The sequence below is a fragment of the Rhincodon typus genome, chromosome 22, assembly GCF_021869965.1.
Source record: "Rhincodon typus isolate 14 chromosome 22, sRhiTyp1.1, whole genome shotgun sequence".
In the NCBI taxonomy this organism is placed as follows: domain Eukaryota; kingdom Metazoa; phylum Chordata; class Chondrichthyes; order Orectolobiformes; family Rhincodontidae; genus Rhincodon; species Rhincodon typus.
The window spans coordinates 39,171,556-39,192,482 of record NC_063353.1 but is presented as its reverse complement, the minus strand read 5'-3'; the positions used below and the strand labels follow the sequence as shown (position 1 = coordinate 39,192,482).

At 44.4% G+C, this 20,927-nt stretch overlaps 1 long non-coding RNA gene across 2 annotated transcripts in view; it reads left to right on the top strand.

Moving 5' to 3' along the window:
- LOC125485796 overlaps window positions 1–20,927 on the top strand; it is a 46,654-nt gene that overhangs the window by 5,424 nt on the left and 20,303 nt on the right. Inside the window, exon 2 of one of the 2 annotated variants that reach the window (XR_007264505.1) lies at window positions 6,151–6,255. This is a non-coding gene — a long non-coding RNA (uncharacterized LOC125485796). Of the gene's footprint in view, window positions 1–6,150; window positions 6,484–20,927 lie in introns of those variants that run through there. The other variant, XR_007264504.1, reaches the window with a different exon arrangement.

The following is a 20,927-nucleotide window of genomic DNA, read 5'->3' as shown; positions in this document are numbered from 1 at the left end:
CACCCCACACCCCCCGTACCCACGCCACCCACCCCGCCCCCGCACCCATGCCACCCCGCACCCACACCCCCCGCACAATGGGGGAAGAGGACCCACTTCAAGCCATTTAACATCCCAATGACCATTAAACAACAGACAGTTAGACTGGTCAATTCCGAACAATTTTCAGCTAGGGTGTTTTGGGGGATGTGGTTGGGGCCTCCATACAAATTTCTGAGAATACTTTTACTGTGAAGGTGATGGAAAGGGTGAATCCTGATTGATTCTTCACTTTCCTTACAAGATACCTCTAGCAGCTAGCTCAACCTCTGCCTTTTCAGTTTGTTAACCAGCTGATCGCTCTGTCGTGGTTCATAGTATTCCTACCAGTAAACAGACACAAAGTGATGGGGCTGTGAGACGATCAAATTAACTGATCTACTCTTTTGACAGAATCACAAAGCCACACTAACACAGATCCTGAATATTTCTACAGTCGACAAACTGTGGGGGACAGTTACTTATTGATACATTATTTAAAACCATTAAGCACCCTTTCCATTCATGACAGGAGTGTTCAATAATCATATTGTGCCCCTTTGTTATTTCCACTTTTATTTTTTTGAGAGAAAAATTGACATTGTGTGGCTGTAACAGGAAATGCTGCCTTGTCTACTCAGCCTCGTGTTCTTTCCTGTATCTCAATAATTTTACATAGCGTCCCACCCTCGTGATCTCCACTCGAGCCCCGTGGGATAAAGCATCATCTCCTCTTCTCTGTCCAGTGACACCAGTTGGAATTTGTCCCCACACAGATTTCAAAACTGCTTTGCAAAGACACTTTTGCTTACTGCTGCTTTCTGCCTCAGCCTTGACCCCACCTTCCTGAGAGAAGGTTCATTAGAGAAGTACAATAGGTGTGTGTTAAGATTCCTGGTTGTCAAGAGGGAACCAACATGGGTCATCAAGCAAAATGGTGATGGGTCAATGGGATTTGGTGTCATTTACGATACAGCAGCACGGTTGTGAATGTGCCCTAGTGCATGCAGGGCTCAAGATGGAAGGACAATCCAGACTTCATTGAAATACTGGAGTCTGGAGAATAACAAAAGGCATAGATAAGCATTTAATCAGCTAATAAGCCAAGAGTGGGGTGGGGTGCAATGTAATGGAAGTGGAAGTGAGTAGTAGTTTATTAATTAATCCATGGGATGTGGCCATCACTGTCTGGACCAGCATTTATTGCCCATCCCTAATCCCTATTGAAAAGGTGGTGGTGAGCTCCAGGATTTTGACACAACAGTGAAGGTACAATGATATAATTCTGTGTCAGAATGGAGGGGAACTTCTCAAGTAGTAGTATTCTTTAGGTAGAGGTCCTAAGTTTGGAAGGCGATACTGAAGGAGCCTTGGTGATTTGCTGCAGTGTATCTTATAGATCGAGCTGTCATAGGTTGAAAGTAAAGGGTCACCCATTTAAGACAGAAAGGATGAAGAATTTTTTTTCTCTCAGAGGGTTGAGAGTCTTTGGAATTCCCTTCCTCAATTGGCAATGAATGCAGAATCTTTAGACTCTTTACAAAGTAGATAGATTCTTGATTGTGAAGAGGATGAAAAATGTAGGGTTATGGATAAAATCAGATTAGCCATAATCTTACTGAATGGGTGGGGGGGGAGAACAGGCTTGAAAGGCCGAATAGCCTACTCTTGTTCCTTGTTTGTGCAGGGAGGTAGATGTTTGTCGATGTGATGCCAATCAAGTGGACTGCTTTATCACGGATGCTGTTGAGCTTCTTATGTGTTGCTGGAGCCACATTCAGCTAAGCAAGTGGGGAATATTCCGTCACATTCCTGACTTGTAGACAAGTTGTGGGGAGTCAGTATGGGAGTTACTCACTGCAGGATTCACAGCTTCTGACCTGCTCCTGAAGCTGCAATATTTATATGGCAAGTCCAGCTTCTGCGAATCAAACCTTAGGATGGGAAATTTCTGCTCTTGCTGATGGCGAGCTTCGAAGCAGGTTGTGTATTTAATTAAGTGAGTTGTCAATCATCCAAACCCCATTGCCTCTTCCTCCACCAAAATCAAATTCTGGATGGGAATGCACGTGGTCAACCTTCCCATCATTGTCAATTGAAACCATCCATTAAGGACCTCATCCCACTGTTGCTGGAATTAACTCAGTTGGAAGCAGGTTTGTTGCCATAACCACCAGTGCCCAATCAAGAGATTGGACATCAGGAAGGGGAGCCATTTGAAGCTACACATAGGCTTGGTTTCCAACCCCTTCACACGCCCTAACCTTCATTGCTCTGTAAGGGACTCTCAACCTGTGCATCACCCTCTGGCTTTTGTACTCTATATCCCATTGGATAAAGCCCATTGGTTTATGCCCTGGGCTTCCTTAACCCAGATGTTCTGTATAGGATCTGGCTGAACCGAATCTGGGATGCCAAACCAACACTGTAATCCTGCATCCCCATGTCCATCCCACATTCCTACCTGGGAAATATCCACAGGATGTAGTGGGCCTTGTTAGTTTTATCCTTGTGTAGTGACACCAACAGGCAAGAAACTCCTGAAGAGTGAAACTAAGAATCGAGTTTCGATCTCCCTCTCTGTGGCTTCCTATTCATGAGGATCTGCTGGGTTTATTTTCAGCAATAACTTTTTTTGCATATTTTCTTCCAAATGAAGATGATGGGACCATTTAAAAAAAAATAGACGCAGAAGAAAAGAAAATGTGTATGTTGACACATCCCTCAGTAACTGCAGGTGATACCAAAGCACTTGCCAACTTTTCAAAGTGTAGTCAGAACAACTGCTGTAATGTAAGAAACACATTAGCCAATTTACACACAGCAAGATCCCACAACCAGCAATGAGGTAAATGAGTGGTTACCACAGCTGGCTCACCGCTCTAGGGACCCAGGTTCGATTCTACCTTTGGGCAGCTGTCTGTGTGGAGTTTGCATATTCTCCCTGTGTCTGTGTGGGTTTCCTCCCACAGTCCAAAGATGTGCAGGTCAGGTGGATTGGCCATGCTAAATTGCCATTAATATCTGGGAATGTCCAGGCTAGGTGGGTTAGCCATGGGAAATGCAGGGTTACAGGGATGGGGTGGGTCTGGATGGGATGCTTTGTGTTGACATAATGGGCCGAATGGCCTGCTTCCATACTGAAGGGAGTCTATGACTGGCTCATCTACTTTTCAGTCACGTTGGTAGTGGGATAAATATTAACCAGGACACCAGGGCTAACTTCCCTACTCTCCTTTGAAATATTTTCATCAGTTTTTTTTAAAAGGAAGAGGCATGAAAATTGTGTGTTTGTTTTATTAGCATTACAAAGGGTCACTCAGTTTTTCTGCGCCTGTTGCAGTATGCTCTCCTTTGTAGGTAGCAGTCCTGTCTCATGGGTCAGAAGTTGTTTGTACAGTCAGAGACTGGGTCCTCTCCCTGCTGCTGCTGACAGGTTTGCTCATGCAAAAGAGGAAAGGAAACATCCCATGCTTAGAGGAGCAGTGATGAGTTTGGGAGGGTGGTGAGTGGAATTGCTACTGGCAATGAGGGAGTTGGTGGGGTGGTGTGGGGAATGCACTCGGCATTTAAAATCACAGTAGATGCGACTGGATTCCCCACTTTTCCGATCCATCGACGGGTGGGGGAGGGGGATGTTTACAGAGAGTGTGAAAGAGAGATAAAAAGAGACAAGATTAACATGAAAAAATATCACTGTCTTGCAGTGACTCAGACCTGTCAAAGAGGTAGTCAGCATAACTGGAATTTCAAACCTGCCATGATTAGGAGCTGTCTAAATTGTTTGAAACACATGCCTAGAAATATTCAGGCCATTGAATCTTGTGATCTATATTAGAATAGAATGGTTCACAGAGCAAAGCAACATCAAAATAGAAAAGAAGGAAATCACTCATTCTTATTCAACAGTGCTACAATGTTTTATTGCAGTGAGGTTGACATTTTTTTCACTGTTGCGTTAACTCTTTACAAAACATAGCCGGGGTTTCTCCAAGAGTTGGTAAACCTCAAAACAGGAACTGGACTTTGACAGCTATCAATCAGCAGTTGGTAAAAACCACTGCTCTCAGGAGGTTTGAATGGGGCATTGCACAGCAGGAGGCTGTGGATCAGGCAAACTTAGCTTTTACAACTGAACCACAGAAAGGAACCAATGATTTACTTTCTTGCTCAAGATTTAAGACAAGAGTTTCATTCCCATTTTTGTCGCCTTTGAGATGCAAGTGTCCCTTTTCATGGGACTCGTTGTGGAAAAAGAGAGTTCCAAAGACTCAGAGTAAAGAAATCTTATCTTTGTCTTAAATGGTGTCCGCATTTAGGAGGACATTTGTCGCTCAGAGGGTTGCAAGTCTGCGGAATTCTCTTCCCCGGACTGTATCATCGAGTAGTTTTAAAGCAGAGATTCTTGACAAACAGAGAGACGAGGGAGATAGCAAAATGGATTTGAGGTCATAACTAAGATCCTGGCTGATTTGATAAGTAGTGAAGGAGGTTTGAAGGGGCTGAATGGCCTACTGCTCTTATTGTGTATGCTGTGGTGTCAATATAATGAACAAGAAACTCCCCATGCTCCACATCACTCCCTACTCTCATGCAGCTGTTGACTTGTGTTGGGGGTGACCGTAAGCACCTCGTATTTGTAACCGTGTAGGCGGAGACAGTGAGAGTTTGCAGGCAACTGTGGCATCGCATAAATATCCAAAATTTCTGAAAGATCTGACTGGACGGCTGTGAAAAATAAGAATCCTGCCTGGATTCTTCCTCGTGTACCTAAGGAGCCAAGGTTACTTATAGTATCTTACCCGAGATAAACAACATAAACACAGACTCAGCAACTGTAGCCTACAATTGATGGAGAATAACCTGCTTATTGTGCAGTACGGATTCCAAGGGGACACAGTAACATTCAGCTCCAATCCCATTCTCTACAACATACTTTATTGTCAAAAAGAGAGACGCGAGCCATGGCCTTTTCACTGATCAGGATGTACACAAAAATGCCAAATTTCAAATGATCACAACAATTAATACCAGAGGATAAAGGAAGCGGATTGGTTGGCAAAGCATTAACCCGTAGTTACCAGGGTGAATCGAGAGAAGAGAAAGGAACAAATGGAGGGATAAAAGACTATCAAGCCAAAAATAGCAGTGCAAAGGAACACAGTGACAGCAATGAGAAAGGAAAGGAACACAGTTGGATAGAAATACCTCCTCAATGAACTCAACCTTTCAGCAACCTGTCTGCATTGTTTGCCTACTGTGCAATCATTGGTACAAAACAGGCTTGCTGATCTTCAGGGAGGCCATCAAAAAAAAAGGATCAAGCCCCTAATGTATTGGGTAGCTTACACATACTCTAAGCCTCTTTGGCAATGTAGGCTTGCATAGATTGAAGCAGGAGCTGGATTGGACCCTCAGAATTCCCTGGGCTGACTGCCAACGTGAACACTTTTTCAAAATATTGTTCTGTGGAGTCAACTGCAGGTTGAGAACCCAGAGCTACCCAGGGTGGGACATCGGGGCAGAGTTTCTCAGTGGCTTCTCAGCTCAGCCGCTGCCGCTGGGAGCCCAGTGCCATTAATGGGTGATGAGTGGGCCAAGGAAGTGGAGCATCCTCAGGAAAACCCACAATGGTGTCTGGTGAGCAACCTCACTGGGGCAGGTAAGAGATGGCGAGGGCACCTACAAGTGGAAGCACTCTTAGGCCTCCAGTGTGTTTGGAGGTGGGGGCAACTAATGACTGTAGCATCCAAAGTCTGAGGGGAAGGGTTGACTAATTCCCGACATGACACATGGAGGAGGCTACTTTCAGTTACATCCCAGGCTTGATTGTTGGCAGGGAGGAGGGCTAGTAGCAGGGACTGTCAGATCTGCCCCAGTTTTATTAACGGTTGGAGTTGGCTACTAACTGATACTGGATGGGAAGCCCCTGTCCTGTTGACCCCACCTTCGGCAAGTTCACTTGGAGGTGGGAGTGCATCAGCCTGATTGACCAATCCCTCACTGTGTTTCCAATCCCAGCTCTGATCCCCTCCCCCTCCACAGAACTGGGGAAACTCAACCCATTAGTCCAGGCTCTTGATTTCTAGTCCAGTGAACTAATCACTGCATTACTGTCTCCTTCTAAAACAGGTGCCAGGAGACTCACTCATCATTGTTTCTTTGTCTGAGAAGTAGAAGATGTGAAAAAACTTTTATCAGATTGAAGCGAGCTCTCCGAACAGATTCAGCAAAGAGGTACCCACCCTGGAAACCCTTTCGCTTCCAATTAGTGAGATCCAGATAAATGTGGTGCTGCCCTTCATTACTGGGAGATGGTCACAGACAGTTCTTGAAACAAAGCACAATTACTTTCTAGTTGAGCTGTTTCAGCAAACGATTCCCTAACTGCCATTCTTTCTCTGTCACAGCCAACTGTGTTAAGAGCTGTCATGGCCTTTATAAAAACTTTTTTTTCTTATGTCAGTCTTTGTGTGAAAATCCTTCCTGCCTCTTATTTCCCAGAAGCAAAAAAAATGAAGACCAGTGACCCCCACCCACCCAAAGCAAAGGTCAGGCGGGGTCTAAAACGCCTATCAATCCTACATAAGGTACGGTAAGACCATTTTATATACATACATACACACACACACACACAAACAAACACACACACAAACAAACACACACACAAACAAACACACACACAAACAAACACACACACAAACAAACACACACACACATACTTGCACTCAAAACACAAGCATGCACCAAAAACACATGCACAAACCTTCATGTTAAAGTTGATCTATGTTATTAGCAGGAGAATTAGCAGGAATGTCAAGTCCCTCTCTTGACTACTTGTGTGCCACAGAGAATCAGTAATGAAAGGGTGACCTAATTAAGGTGTTTAAGGAGCTGACAATTATCTGCAGTGACGGTTCTGTTGAAAAAGGAAATGTAAGGGAGTTCAGGACAAGGGAATCAAACTTTAAAATTAGAGACATGTCATTGAGGGGTAATGTCAGGAAACATATCTTTGCACAAAGGGTAGCTAACATCTGGAATGCTCTACTAGAAAAGCCTGTTGAGGAGGTAAATGAACTAAAGATTCCAAAATGGAGAAGGATAACATTTTTTGTTGGGTAGAAGCATTAAAGATTGATGATAAATGTAGTTACAGATCAGTCACGATTGCTTTGAATGGCAGAGCAGCCTCAAGTGGCTGAATGGCCTCCTTCTGTGCCGATATTAGATGATTTCGTAGGAATTTCCCAGGAATGATGATCACCAGCAATCTGTCCTGGTCCACCAACATCGATGAGACGGTCAAGAAAGCACAGCACCACCTCTACTTCCTCAACAGGCTAAGAAAATTTAGAACGTCCAGAAATACTCTTACCTATTTTTACAGATGCACCAGAGAAAGCATTCTATCTGGATGCATCACAGCTTGGTATAGCGACTGCTCTGCCTAGGACCGTAAGAAACTACAGAGAGTTGTGAACACAGTCCATCATGCAAGTCAACCTTCCATCCATTGACTCCATCTATACTCCTCGCTGCCTCAGAAAGGCAACGAACATAAACAAATACACCTCCCACCTGCTTATAATCTCTTCCAACCTCTTTTGTTGGGCAGAAGATACAAAAGCTCAAACACATGTACCAACAGATTCAAGGACAACTTCTTCCTCGCTGCTACTAGACTTCTAAATGGACCTCTCACCTTTCAAATTTAACGTTGACCTCACTTTGTACTCTTCACTCTGTTCTATTACCCTAATGTACTTTGTATGGTATGATCTGCCTGTACTGCACACAAAACAAAACTTTTCACTGTACTCAAGTACATGTGACAATAATACATCAAACCAAATGATTGTCTTAGGGAGCATTGAAAAACAGCTTTTTTGTTTCCCTGATGACTTGCTGCAAGTCAGGCCACTGTCAGGAATATGATCATTGAGTCACACTGGAAGGACTCAGGTTCAATCACTTCCTGATGCTCATTTGTCTAATTGCAGCCTGTAGTCATGGATACATGAGCTATGACTAGTCTCAGCTTTGCATTCTGATGAAGTAATGAACTAGACAGGCTGAAGTTACTCCACGGAGGTTGATATCCTGTCACCCTTTATTTACACGTGCAAAGTACATGACACTGACCCAGCTAGCCCAGAGCTGGCTCCTAATGTGCGCAGAAATCCCTGGCACTCCTGTTTATATCTGTCAGCCAGGGCTCCCTGATTGGGACTGTTAACCTGGTCCAATCAGGGAACTCATTCAATGAGATCCACCTGGTCGACATTGCTCCAATCTCCACACAGGGCTTCATTCTTCTAATTTCAATATCATAACGGGAAATACTAAAGTCTAATCCTCAGTTGCGGACAGGACTGACTGCTACTTATAGTTTCTCAGTGGTTGAATGATGAACTGACCCGGACTGTTGAGGCTCGTTTGTAAAGAATAGCTATGTGGGCTAGTTACAGGAGAAAGCCAGTCGAGCTGGATCCCATCACATGGCTTGGTTTCCTCTAGCTGATGTATCACAAAATGCAATTGATTAATCTCAAAAGGAAGTGATGTGCCTGAGAACATCATAGAGAACTTTAGACCAACAGAAATATTGTTTCCAAGTGTCTTTGCTACTTAAAATGTAGAATATCTGGCAGCCATTTCACACATGGCAGGATCTCACAAACAACAAGAGCTTAAAAGTTCAAATATTGATCAGGGAATTAGGAAAACTCCATATCCACTTGACGTTGCATAGTGCTACGTGATCTTTAGCATTCACCTGGGTGAAATAATGGAGATTTAATGCCTCAAGCAAAAGACAGCACCTCTGACTGTGCAGTCGGAGCACTGCACATGCATTAACTTGTCAGCTCAGATTTTACGCTCAAGTCACTGCTGTACAGGGTAATGATTCTGAAAAGGTTAATGATGGACACTGCATTTGGCCTTAGGTATGGAAATTGGGAGAATAGCTCTGGATCTCAAAAGGGACAAATGTGTCTTCTCTGTCTTCCAATAATGGCATGGTCTAACCAGCAAATGTAACCTGTACTTGAATGTTATGGTACAATAAATGACTTGTTAGATCATAGGATGTAGGCGCAGAAGTAAGCCATTCAGCCCATCACGTCTGTTCCATCATTCAATGAAATCATAGCTGATCCGATTATCTGCAACTCCATTTTCTTGAGTTTTACCTAACAACCCTTGATTTCCTTACCGATTCAAAAATCTGTCTCAGCCTTCAATACCAACCAACCTCTTAGAGCCCTCGGTGGTAAACAGCACCATACACTAAACTACAGTTAGAGCAGAAATTCCTCCTTATCGCCATCTTAAATGCGTGACCTCTTACTCTGAGGTTATGCCCTCTGTCCTTAGCTGCCCCATAGGGAGAGACAACCTCCCCACATCCATCCTGTCAAGTTCTCCCAAGAATCTTGTATGTTTCGATTTGTGCAGGAGGATGCTCAAAATCTTTCGTGATGTAGCTCGCTGCAGTTTTTCCCCATTTAAATATTATTCAGCTCTGCTACACTTCCTGCCAAAAGACCATAACACAAGAACATAATTAGGCCATTCAGCCCATTGAATCTACTCCATCATTCAATCATGGCTGATATGTTTCCAACTCCTATTCTCTTGCCTTTTCCCCCATAATCCTTGATCCCCTTGCTAATTAAGAACCTATCTACCTCTGCGTTAAATATACTCAATGGCCTCGCCTCCACAGTAACGAGTTCCACAGATTCACTGCCCTCTGGCTGAAGAAATTCCTCCGCATTTCCGTTATAAAGGATCGTCCTTTCACTCTGAGGCAGTGCCCTCAGGTCCTAATCTCTCCCAAATTTGCCGTCCAAGATGGCGGCGGTGTAGCAGGGCTGGGTGCGGGCCTGGCGCTCATCTGCTACAACCTTGCTTCTTGCTTTTTTCTTCCCCTCCCTTTTGCTTTCATTTTCTTCCTCCCTCTCTTTCGTCTTTTGTTTTTTTCCTCCTTTATGCGGTGGGTTAGTCGGCAGGTTGGTGTGGCAGTGAGACCGGGCTGTGTGTGTACTGGCGAAGCCTCCTGATGGTTAGAGGTGATGGCAATGGCAACAAGGATGTTTCCCCAGCGTTTGGGGCTGGCAGCAAAGCTCCTCCGGTGATTGGAGACAGCGACAGTGGCAGTGCACTCTAAGGTGCCAGCACTGCCACGGCAACATCTGCAGCCCAAACCTTACCCTTGGCCCTACAGCAGCCTGGTCTGGCAGCAGAGCCAGGGATTCCTGACTGCAGCAGGCCCGCAGGGGGCACTCCTGGTGCTGGCAAGATGGCGGCAGAATAGTACGCCCAGTGGAACCAGGTTGCGGTCGCTGTAGGCCTGGAGCAGGGAATTCTGGTCATGGGCAAGGCCATGGTTGAGGGGTGAGTATGGGTTCAGCGTTGGTGTGGTTGGCTCAGCAGTGAAGAGTTGGCACCTAAAGCATGGCAACTCCTATACTGGTAGGTTCAGCAAAAGTGGTAGTCAGGCAATGGAAGGCTCTCTTTCAGTGACAGGAGGCTAAGTGCTCATGTGGTGTGGGTTGGAAGGGCTGTTATACTGAACTTATAATTTCTTTTTTTTTCTTATTCCTATGATCTGTAATGCTGGATGCTTTATTTCTTTAATTTTCTATATTTTTTCCCTAAGAATTTGTACTTAAGAGGTTGTACCTAGGTACCTTTGTACCCAAGATGGCACCATAGGTGGAGATTTGGAAACTTTTCACAGTACTCAAATGAGTACATGTGACAATAAAGATAATTCATACTGGTGGAAACATCTTCTCCATGTCCATTCTTTCCGTCAGTATTCTGTAAATTTCAAAAGTGCCAAAGTACATTAACTCTCACTTTCCCATTTTCTGTACCATCTGTCATGTTTTTCACTCACTTGATTAACCGGTCTATCTCCCTCTGCAAACACTTTGTCGCGTCCTCACCACTCGCCTTCCCACTTTTTCATGCATCTTCTTAAGACAAGAGCCTCTTGCATCAGTGGTTGCTCCTCTAACATTGTAAATGATAGAGGCCTCTCGAAAGAGGATTGCTAGCAGCATCATTCACCCCACATATTCTACAGTCACTACAATGGGATTTAAACTTATTGACTTCGGACTCAGAGAAATGGATGACCAACAGCACAAACACAGCTGATTTAGATGCACTTGAGATACTCTACTTTCAAAAGAAAGAATGCAAGTTCAGTGGGTTGTCAGAGTACGGCATCACTACAGGAGGCGAGAAACACATTTTAAAACAAAGCATTTAAATGTCAGGTTTTCCAGTGTTACTGCGTTATGCAGTGTTGCTACTATCTTGTACCAGCAACTGCAAAAACCCACTGGAGGCTCCAGTAAACAGCATCTCCCAAACCTGGCATTTCCATCGACTAGAAGAGTAAAACATTGCGGATGCTGGAAATCTGAAATAAAAACAAAAAGTGCTGAAGAAACTCAGCAGATCTGGCTGCATCTGTGGTGAGCAAAACATAACAATTCCGAAGATTTGTACTGGACTTGAAATGTGAACCGTTTCTCTTTCTCCACAATTGCAGCCAGATCTGCCGAGTTTCTCCAGCACTTTTATTATACAAGGACAAAGACATCACCATCTCCAAGCTCCCCACAAATTACATATCATATTGCTTGATGATATGTTGTCCCTCTTTTGAGTCAAAATCCTGCGACTCCCTATCTAAGAGCAATGAGAATGTACCTACACTGCACGAGCTACAATGAATCAACAGGCAGCTCACCAACACCTTCTCAAGGGCTGACAAGGACAGTGGACAAATACTGGCCTTAGCGGAGTCTCCCACATCCCAGGAATGAATAAAGACATAGAATCTCCCTTCTGCCATTATTCAGTGCAGTGTATCCTAATGAAAGAAATGCCTTTCTCCTTGTCATTTCTTCCAAGTGACTAAGTTGTCTCAGTTTAAGGGTCTAGTGGTTCCCATTAGATTCATTTTAATGATAATTAAATGAAAACTAAAACTTTATTGAGACTGGCTGAGGGAGTAATCTGGGAGAGCTCCCTGCCATGAAAATTGAGCCATGAATCATAGAATTTCTATAATTTGGAAGCAGGCCATTCAGCCCATTGAGTCTACATTGACCCTCCAAAGACCCACCACCCTACCCTATCCCTATATCCTGCATTTCTCATTGTTAATCCACCTAACTTGTACATGCCTTGCCATGCTAAAATGCCTGTAGTGTCAAGGCATGTGCAGATTAGGTGGATCAGCCATGCTAAAATGCCCATAGTGTAAAATCCACCTAACCTGCACATCTTTGGACTGTGGGAGGAAACCAGAGGAAATCCACACAGACACAGGGAGAATGTGCAAACTCCGCACAGACAGTTGCCCGAGGCTAGAATCGAACCCAGGTCCCTAGCACTGTGAGACAGCAGTGCTAACCACTGAGCCATCGTGCCACCCTTGAATTGGAGTGCTTTGTTCATTTGACTTTGCCAGGAGCTTTGAACAGCTGTCCTTCAAACAGTAGTAGGGTTTTCTCATTGACAGGGAAGGAAGGCATGACCTTTGACCCCTGTTAGATAACCACCCTTCACACAAGCCTTCAATGGATGGAAGGTGGTCCTGAAATTAGGTTGCGGAAGGATTTTTCCTTTAAAAGTAGGGAATTTTTGAGAAGAAATGTTTTAACCAGAGGATGATAGGGGTTTGGAACATACTGTTTGACATGGGGTTGATGGGAGCAGCTGCAATCATAATACTTAAAATATTATGGGATGTCCACTTGAACAGCCAATGACCTCCACATTACAGACCAACAGCTGGATGGCTACGTCGACCAGCACGGGTGTGATGGGCTGCAGGGCCTCCTTCCATTCTATAACTTTTTGATATTCTCCTCTCTTAAAAGTGCTGTCTCCTGTTAAATCACTAGGATGGACATGCATACACTTGACTGGTATTCTCTCCAGCAAATTGAGGGGTGATCCAAGCCAGATCATTAAAGTTATTTAACATTTTTAGAAAAAGAAATTCTGGGGAAATGGTGCCACGATGATAATTTTCTGGGGGGGGGGGGGTGCGCGCGGTCACAGTTTCAAACCATAGCAGCATTGGTATTCAAATTCTATTAATTCATTGAAACCACTAAAGATACGTTGAAACTTGTTACATCCGGTTGACTAACATATTCAAGGAGGAGGAAACCTTCCATCCTTACCTGGTCTGGCCTACATGTGACTCCAGACCCACAGCACATTGCCAGTGAAAGAAGTATTTCCCAGAGGCCCTGGGGCAATTACGAATGAGGGACAAAGGCTGGCCTTGGCAATAATACCCCAGGTATAGACTAGATTAATTTAAAAATGATAAAAGGAATCAATAGGGAAAGTAAAGAAGAGTTAACCAAACAAGTTTACATAAACCACATAGCCCACTGGGACAGTAAGTTCAGGATGTCTCCAACACTTGGGTTATAGGGAGTGCATTCTGACTTCATTACTGAATAGCTGACTTCTAAGTTGAAAGATTGTTTCTATTTGTTCTGGAAAGGTAGGACATACAATGTCAAACAGCAGTTGCAGTCATAATGAAATTTTGCTGCCAAGCTCTACTTTATATGGAATGAGCAGATGGGCAGTGAAATAGAGTCTTTTTAAAAAAAAAAATTCATGGAATGTGAGTGTTTCTGACCAGGCCAGCATTTATTGCCTGTCCCTAATTGCCCAGAGGGCAGTTCAAGAGTCTACCACATTGCAATGGCTCTGGAGTCACATGTAGTCCAGACAAGGTAAGGATGACAGATGTCCTTCCCTAAAGGACATTAGTGAACCAGATGGGTTTTTCCAACAATCGACAATGGGTTCATGGTCATCATTAGACTCCTAATTCCATGTTCTTAATTGAATTTGAATTCTACCATCTGCTATGGCAGGATTTGAACCCTGGTCCCCAGAACAGGTAGGTTTGTGGGAAGGAGCAGGGGGAAGGATGGGGAGACAAACTTATTCCCATCTCAACAGGACCACCTGTGGACATTTGGAGGTTTACTGCCCCTCTGGGTCACCTCTACCTTTTACTCTACTGCCGTTATCCAAAATTGAAATATTTGTTAAGAACACACAAATATATCCTAAATGGGCTGCCTGACTAGAATAATCATTTAAGCAGTTTCTCTCAAACCAACTCCAGTCAACTGGAAAGACTCTGTCTTTAAACGTTGCATCTGGGCATAAATTGGACTGATTAGGTGGCTACGTCTCAGCCCTATTGTGACTTCAAAAACTTTATCATCTTTGACTTTAGACTTATTTTAGACTTGGCCAGCCTTCCCTGCTTGTCCAGTTTAGCTCTGCCAATAAAGTCGCTTGGCTGCAATTAAGATAATGTGCAGTGAATTAAGAGTTCTCCATGCAGAACGAAGGGGCATTTAACTCATTCTAATGAATTTCCTCTGCCGTCAACTACACTCTTACAAAGTGTGGCTTACCAGGAATTCTTCAGAGCATACTTAGCAAGTGGACGTTCAAACTTGGAATTTAAACAAATCAGAGTTTGGAGGTTAACCTTGACTAACACTAGAAATGGGGATGCGGGGGCTGTGAGGGGATGTGAGTAGATTAAAGAGGGGCTGGAGTTAGAATGGGAATGAGCCTGGGGAAAATGGAGACTGAACAGGAGGTTAAGTTCAAAATTGCAATAGGAGGCAAAGAAGCAGCAAAGGATTTTGGTGGATGCATGGGTAGGTCAGGGAATGTGAATGGCTCCAGAGCACTACTGCGTAACACAGATAGTAGGAACTGTTGATGCTGGGGTCTGAGATAACAAGGTGTAGAGCTGGATGAACACAGCAGGCCAGGCAGCATCAGAGGAGCAGGAAAGCTGACATTTCGGGTCTGGATCCTTCTTCAGAAAAAATGTGTAACCCTACTCCTCTTCCCCTAAATTTTAAAATCAAAAACACAAAATTATCAGTAAACCTCTTTAGCTAAACTGTAACAGCATGTGTGGACACAGCGAAACCCTTTCATAAAAGATATCATGGCACCAATACTGAGGTCTTTGCAGCATCACAAAAACCAGAGGATCTTGTCATTACCCACGCTGCAGTTTGTGGGAGTTTGCTGTGTACAGATTGGTTGTGGAGTTTCCTACAACAAACATACAGCAAGAAGACACACCCTCATTGATTTGGGATGCGTGTGGGCTGTGAATGGTGCTTTTACGATGCAACTCTGTTTCTCTCACAGGGAAGGTTACAAATTCCGCCTTCTCAGCCACTTCCCTGATCAAGGACACTCCACAATAAATGCCATGGTGACTCTATTGCCTTGCTGTCGGTCTGCCCCAGAGACACCAACCTCATGAAATTCCTAAAGCTCAGCTTGCCTGTTGGGTTTTTTTTCCTACACTAACACTGTGGGTTTTTTGTTTATTGTTGGGGGGGGTGGCTGAATCACTTCATTGCACATAAATATCAATGGCTTTTGACTCCAGCAGCATCGGATTCCTCCTGTGTGCTGACTACATTTGAGAATTCAGTCCTCCTACACACAGGTCTCTCGCAGGCGTCTCAAACATCCCAGTGAAAAAAAAACATGAGCACATCTGAGAGACAGTCCACCCGTTACCCAGCACAACCACTGATTCCCTCAGCCTTTCGATCAAAAACAAAACCATTCTTCAGAAATGGATGCCTCTGGGTCTGCGACTACTGTTTTATGAGTGCACACATCTCCTAGGTGCAAACTTTCCTTCTTTTAATCATTTATTGCAAGTCCAATTTTCAACTAAATCGTTTGAACCAATCAGTTCAGCAATAGGGTTATGCAGTTCAGAGGGTTAGTCAGTAAACTGAGGCACATACATTCATAGAATCCCTACAGTGCAGCTGGAGGCCATTCGGCCCATTGAGTCTGCACCAACCCTTCGAAGAGCCTCCCACCTGAACCCATCCTATCCCTGTAATCCTGCATTTCCCATGGCTAATCCACCTCGCCTGCACATCCCTGGACACTGGGCAATTTAGCATGGCCAATCCACCTAACTTGCACATCTCTGGACTGTGAGAGGCAACCCATCTACTCTCCCAGGTGGATACTAAAGATCCTATGGTACTATTTTGAAGACGAGCAGGAAGATTTCTTAATGTTTAGCCAATCTTTAACTCTCAACCAACAAAACTGAAAGCAGATGATCCGACCACTGTTACATTGCTGTTTGTGGGAGCATGTTATTGTAATTGGCCACAGCGTATCCCACATTAGAACAGAGCTACACTCGGAAGTACTTCATTGGCTGTAAAGCACTTTGGGATGTTGTATAAATCATAAACAAATCTTTCCCTTCCTTTCTTTTCTTTGTTTGTTCTTTCCTTCTTCAGGCAACATATCAATCAGCAACCAATGCTTTGAATCCCTTCCTAACACACTGGAGACAATGCTGCAATAAATTTGAGTGCTATCATGTACACACCAAAGAGCAAATGGCCCCTTCTTTTGTTTTAAGCCTTTTTGCTATTTGAAACAACATTCTTTGAGCTACAGTAATGATGCGCATGTACAGTGGTCAGTATTGATATGCAAGTGCCTCAAGACGATTCCTCCTTACCTTTCCCGTTTTTGTAGCGCGTTGTTCGGAGAATATCATAACAAAGACATAAAAGAAATTTACAGATTAAAAAGAACGTGCTCCTTTGGCCAAAGACAATTTTGCATTGTGTCAGTGATGATACAAGTGATGGACGCCCATTTGTTTTAAGCACATTCGAATCCAGAACCCCAGGCTAATGTTCTGAGGAGATGGAAGCACACAGTAGGTCAGACAGCATCCAAGGAGCAGAGAAGTCAGTTTCAGGCAAAGCACTTCGTCAGGACAGGGGAGGCCAGAAATAAATAGAGGGACGGGGGTTCGGGCTGGCAGTAGGGTAGGTAGGATGGAGATAGGTGAATGCAGGATATTGTGGTCGGTCAGTGGGAAGGGTGGAGCAGATAGGAAGATGGACACAGGTTGGGGTGGATTTTGAAGCTGCTGATGCAGGTATGGGGTTATGGTGGTTAAGTCAGTGGGAAGGGTGGAGTGGATAGGTGAGTCGAAAGATGGACAGGTTGGGGGTGGAGAGATTTTGAAGCTGGTGAAGTCAATATTCAGGCCATTGGGCTGTAAGGTCCCAAGGCAAAATATCCGGTGTTGTTCCTCCAGTTTACGTTTGGCCTCACTCTGACAGTGGAGGAGGCCAAGGATGGACACGTCACCAGGGGAGTGGGAGGGGGAGTTAAAGTGAATGGGAACCGGAAGGCCGGGTTGGTTGGTGTTTGCAGAGAGCAGGTGCTCCATGAACTGGTCCCTGAGTCTGTCCCCACAGCCCTCTGTGACAAGGTTCTGAAAAGAGTCTCAACCCCCTGACAGAAGTAATTCCTCTTCATCGCAGTCTTAAATTAGTGCCCCTTTATTCTGAGACTATGGCCTCTGTTCCTAGACTCTCCAATGAGGGGAAACATCCTTTCAGTATTTACCCTGTCAGACACCTTAAGAATCCTATATGTTCCAATGAAATCACCTCAATTCTTCCAAACTTCAATGAGTACAGTCATAACCAGTTTATAAGACAATCCCTAGTGACCAAGGCTGGTGTTAGTGAACCTTCTCTGAATTGCCTAACTTTTCTTAAAAAAAAGGAGACCAATACTGTTCACAGTACTCCAGATGCGGTCTCACCAGCACCTTGTACAATTGCAGTAAAACTTCCCTACTCTTGTACTCCAATCCCTTTGGAGGAAGAGTTGGGAAAATTCTCAGCTCAGCCTGTCTACTGGTGAGTAAAGGCCACAAGGACTGGATTTTCCACGCCAGGGGGATGGTTACTGCTGTCGGTAACAAATGACCACCCAAAAGGTTGGAGACAGTCACAGGGACTTTGACCCAATTAGAATGAAAATGGAATGGCCCGTTAATGTATACACAATTTCACTCACAGCCCCCTGCCTCACACTTTTCCCAAGTCCCACTCCTTATGCCCCTATATCTACCCTTCATGACCCCTCATGCCTGTTTGCAGATTTACATGATATAGAAGTAATCAATCCTATAATGATATTGCCACCATATTAAGAAAAATTCAACCTTATAGATCCTTCAAAGTTTCAATAGCTCTCACTGCACCCGCTTGAAAACTTAACCTTGCGCAAATTGACGTTGTGAAATCGACGTTAGCGTTCAGACAGGCAGAGCTGTCAATCAAGCAGGGGCTCAGGTATTTCAAGGGAGTAGTGGATGTCTGCACAGACAACTAGGTTTGATTGAAGGCCCAAACATCCATTTGTCTTGAAGCACTTGAACCCCTTACTCAATAGATACCTTTGGCTAACACAGCTCCGCTATCAATTTCACAACATTTATTTATATCAGGTTAAGGAGCTTTCAAGTGTTTTCAGTTTCAGCTATAGAAACTTTACAGGGTCTGGATAATTGATACTTTTATAATAGTACTGGGCTGTAGGGAAAAGTATCATTTTAACAATGGCAAGTTATCAATGAATGTCTTTAAAGTTTTTTCAACACATCCGCTAAGCTCCAGACTTGATTAGAGCACCACATCTTGTCATCAGCCATATGTTAACAGATTGGGTGGGTGGTGGGCACAAAATGGGAGAAGTTAGAGGAGTATCTTTTGAGTTTAACACTATAAAAGGAGCTATGAATCACAAACCTTTTAAAAGCTGGCCCAACTCCAGGAATATTGTAGTAAAAGCCATGCCTACCTCTCCAATGGAGTTGGCCAGGGTGGCAGAACCGGGTATGGGTTCACAACCTGAAGCAGCCCATGCTTGTACAAGCCCCAGTGAATATCAGAAAATCCAGGGATGTGGTAGGGAATCCCAGAAATGGGACATGCCGGCCACTTTTCCAGGGGTCCCCTGTCATCCTGAATCAGTGAAAATCCCAGGCCTATATTTCAGAAGTACTTCAAGAGCTGTGAAGCATGTTTGGACTTCCTGGAGCCATGAGCGGTGCTATATAAATTCAGGTCTCTATTTTACTTTTCGGATGCCCTGGCTGATACTGCAGTGTCAAAAGTCCTGGGCAGCGCCCAAGGTGTAACCCTGCAGGAGTCTCATTCTGAAGAACCCAAGGGTAAAACTGTGTGTTTGCTAAATTTGAAAACTAATTGGGGTGAGGACCGAGGGGTGGGGAGGCGGGGGTTGTGCCTGATGGCTCCTGACACCCACAAAAAACTTTGTATGAAGAAGCGCTTCCTGAATCTAGCTCAAATTTTTGGTATTTGCATCCTTATCCTGGATTGCCCTCCCTAACGGAGGAAATAGTTTCAAAGTGACTCCTTTAAACACCTCACTTCCATTGTGACTAATCTTCCATACTTCAGGAAATACAAGCCCTGGCCTGTGTAGCCTTTCTTCACATTAATCCTTTCTAGTCACAGTATGACTCGGGTGAAACTATGTCTTCCAAGGTCAGCGTATCCTTCCTGAGGTGTGGTATTCAGAAATGACCGTAGTGCTCTCAGTGGGATCTGACCAGGGCTTTATATAACTACTGTACAACATCACTTCCACCCCTTTGTATTCCAATCCCTTGAGTTAAAAGAACTAACCTTACATTAGCCTTTTAAACCGTATTCGGTACCACCTGCCCACTGGTTCTGAGTAATTTCTACACATCGACTCCTAAAATCTCTCCACTCCGACAGTTTCCAGCATTTTGCCTTTTAATAATCTTCCCTGTCTTGGAAGATTCTGGGAAGCTACGTTATGTCCCTGTCAGAGACTCTGATGTTACCACCTTGCTGTTGCGATAGGAAACTGTGCCTTTTGCTAGAGAACAGGTTCAAAGAATATTTAAAAAACAGTCTGTTATAAGGGTTTGTAATTAAAAAGAACTGACCCGATACATGCAAATCCCAGGACAGTGCAGCTCAGGCCAAAAGAGGCAGGCATTCTGATGAAGACAGTAAGGTTCCTTCCTAGTTGATCTTCTGGTGTATTTGAAAGGATGTGTCAAAATGGATTACTGCTACTCAGACACCAGAGATGAATGATCACCCAACCTCCCTCCTCAAATAGAAGATAAAACACTTCTTGTGCATTCTCGTGTTATATTTGCATTCTCAACAATACATTCTCCTTTAACTCTGTTTTAAACACCTCGTAAAACATGTACTTTCCTCACAGGCCTCCTCCTACTCCATCGGTGGCTCAGTGATTAGCACTGCTGCCTCACAGCACCAGGGACCCGGGTTTGATTCCATCCATGGGCGACCGTCTGTGTGGAGTTTGCACATTCTCCCCGTGTCCGTGTGGGTTTCCTCCCACAGTCCAAAGATGTGCAGGCTAGGTGGATTGGCCATGCTAAATTGCCCATAGTGTTGAGGGATATGAATCTGGGTGGGATGCTCTGAGGGTCAGTGTGGACTTGTTGGGCCGAAGGGTCTGTTTCCACACTGCAGGAATTCTATGATCTCATCTTACCTTTTTGCAGCAGCTCTTGATGTTGTTCTCTACCTCAAGTATTTATCCAGCATTCCTATAAAGGCATTGATGCTATTCACCTTAATTACTCCTAGTATAGAATCCCCTAAAGTGTGGAAGCATGCCATTCATCCCATCGAGCCAACATGAACCTTCCAAAGAGCATCCCACCCAGACCCAACAATCCCCACCTCCCTGCCTCTGCAACCCTGCATTTCCCACGGCTAACTCACTTAGCCTGCAGAGATAGTAGGAACTGCAGATGCTGGAGAATCTGAGACAACAAGGTGCAGGGCTGGATGAACACAGCAGGCCAAGCAGCATCATAGGAGCAGAAAGGCTGACGTTTCGGGCCTAGACCCTTCATCAGAAAAGGGGGAGGGGAAGGGGGTTCTGAAATAAATAGGGAGAGAGTGGGAGGC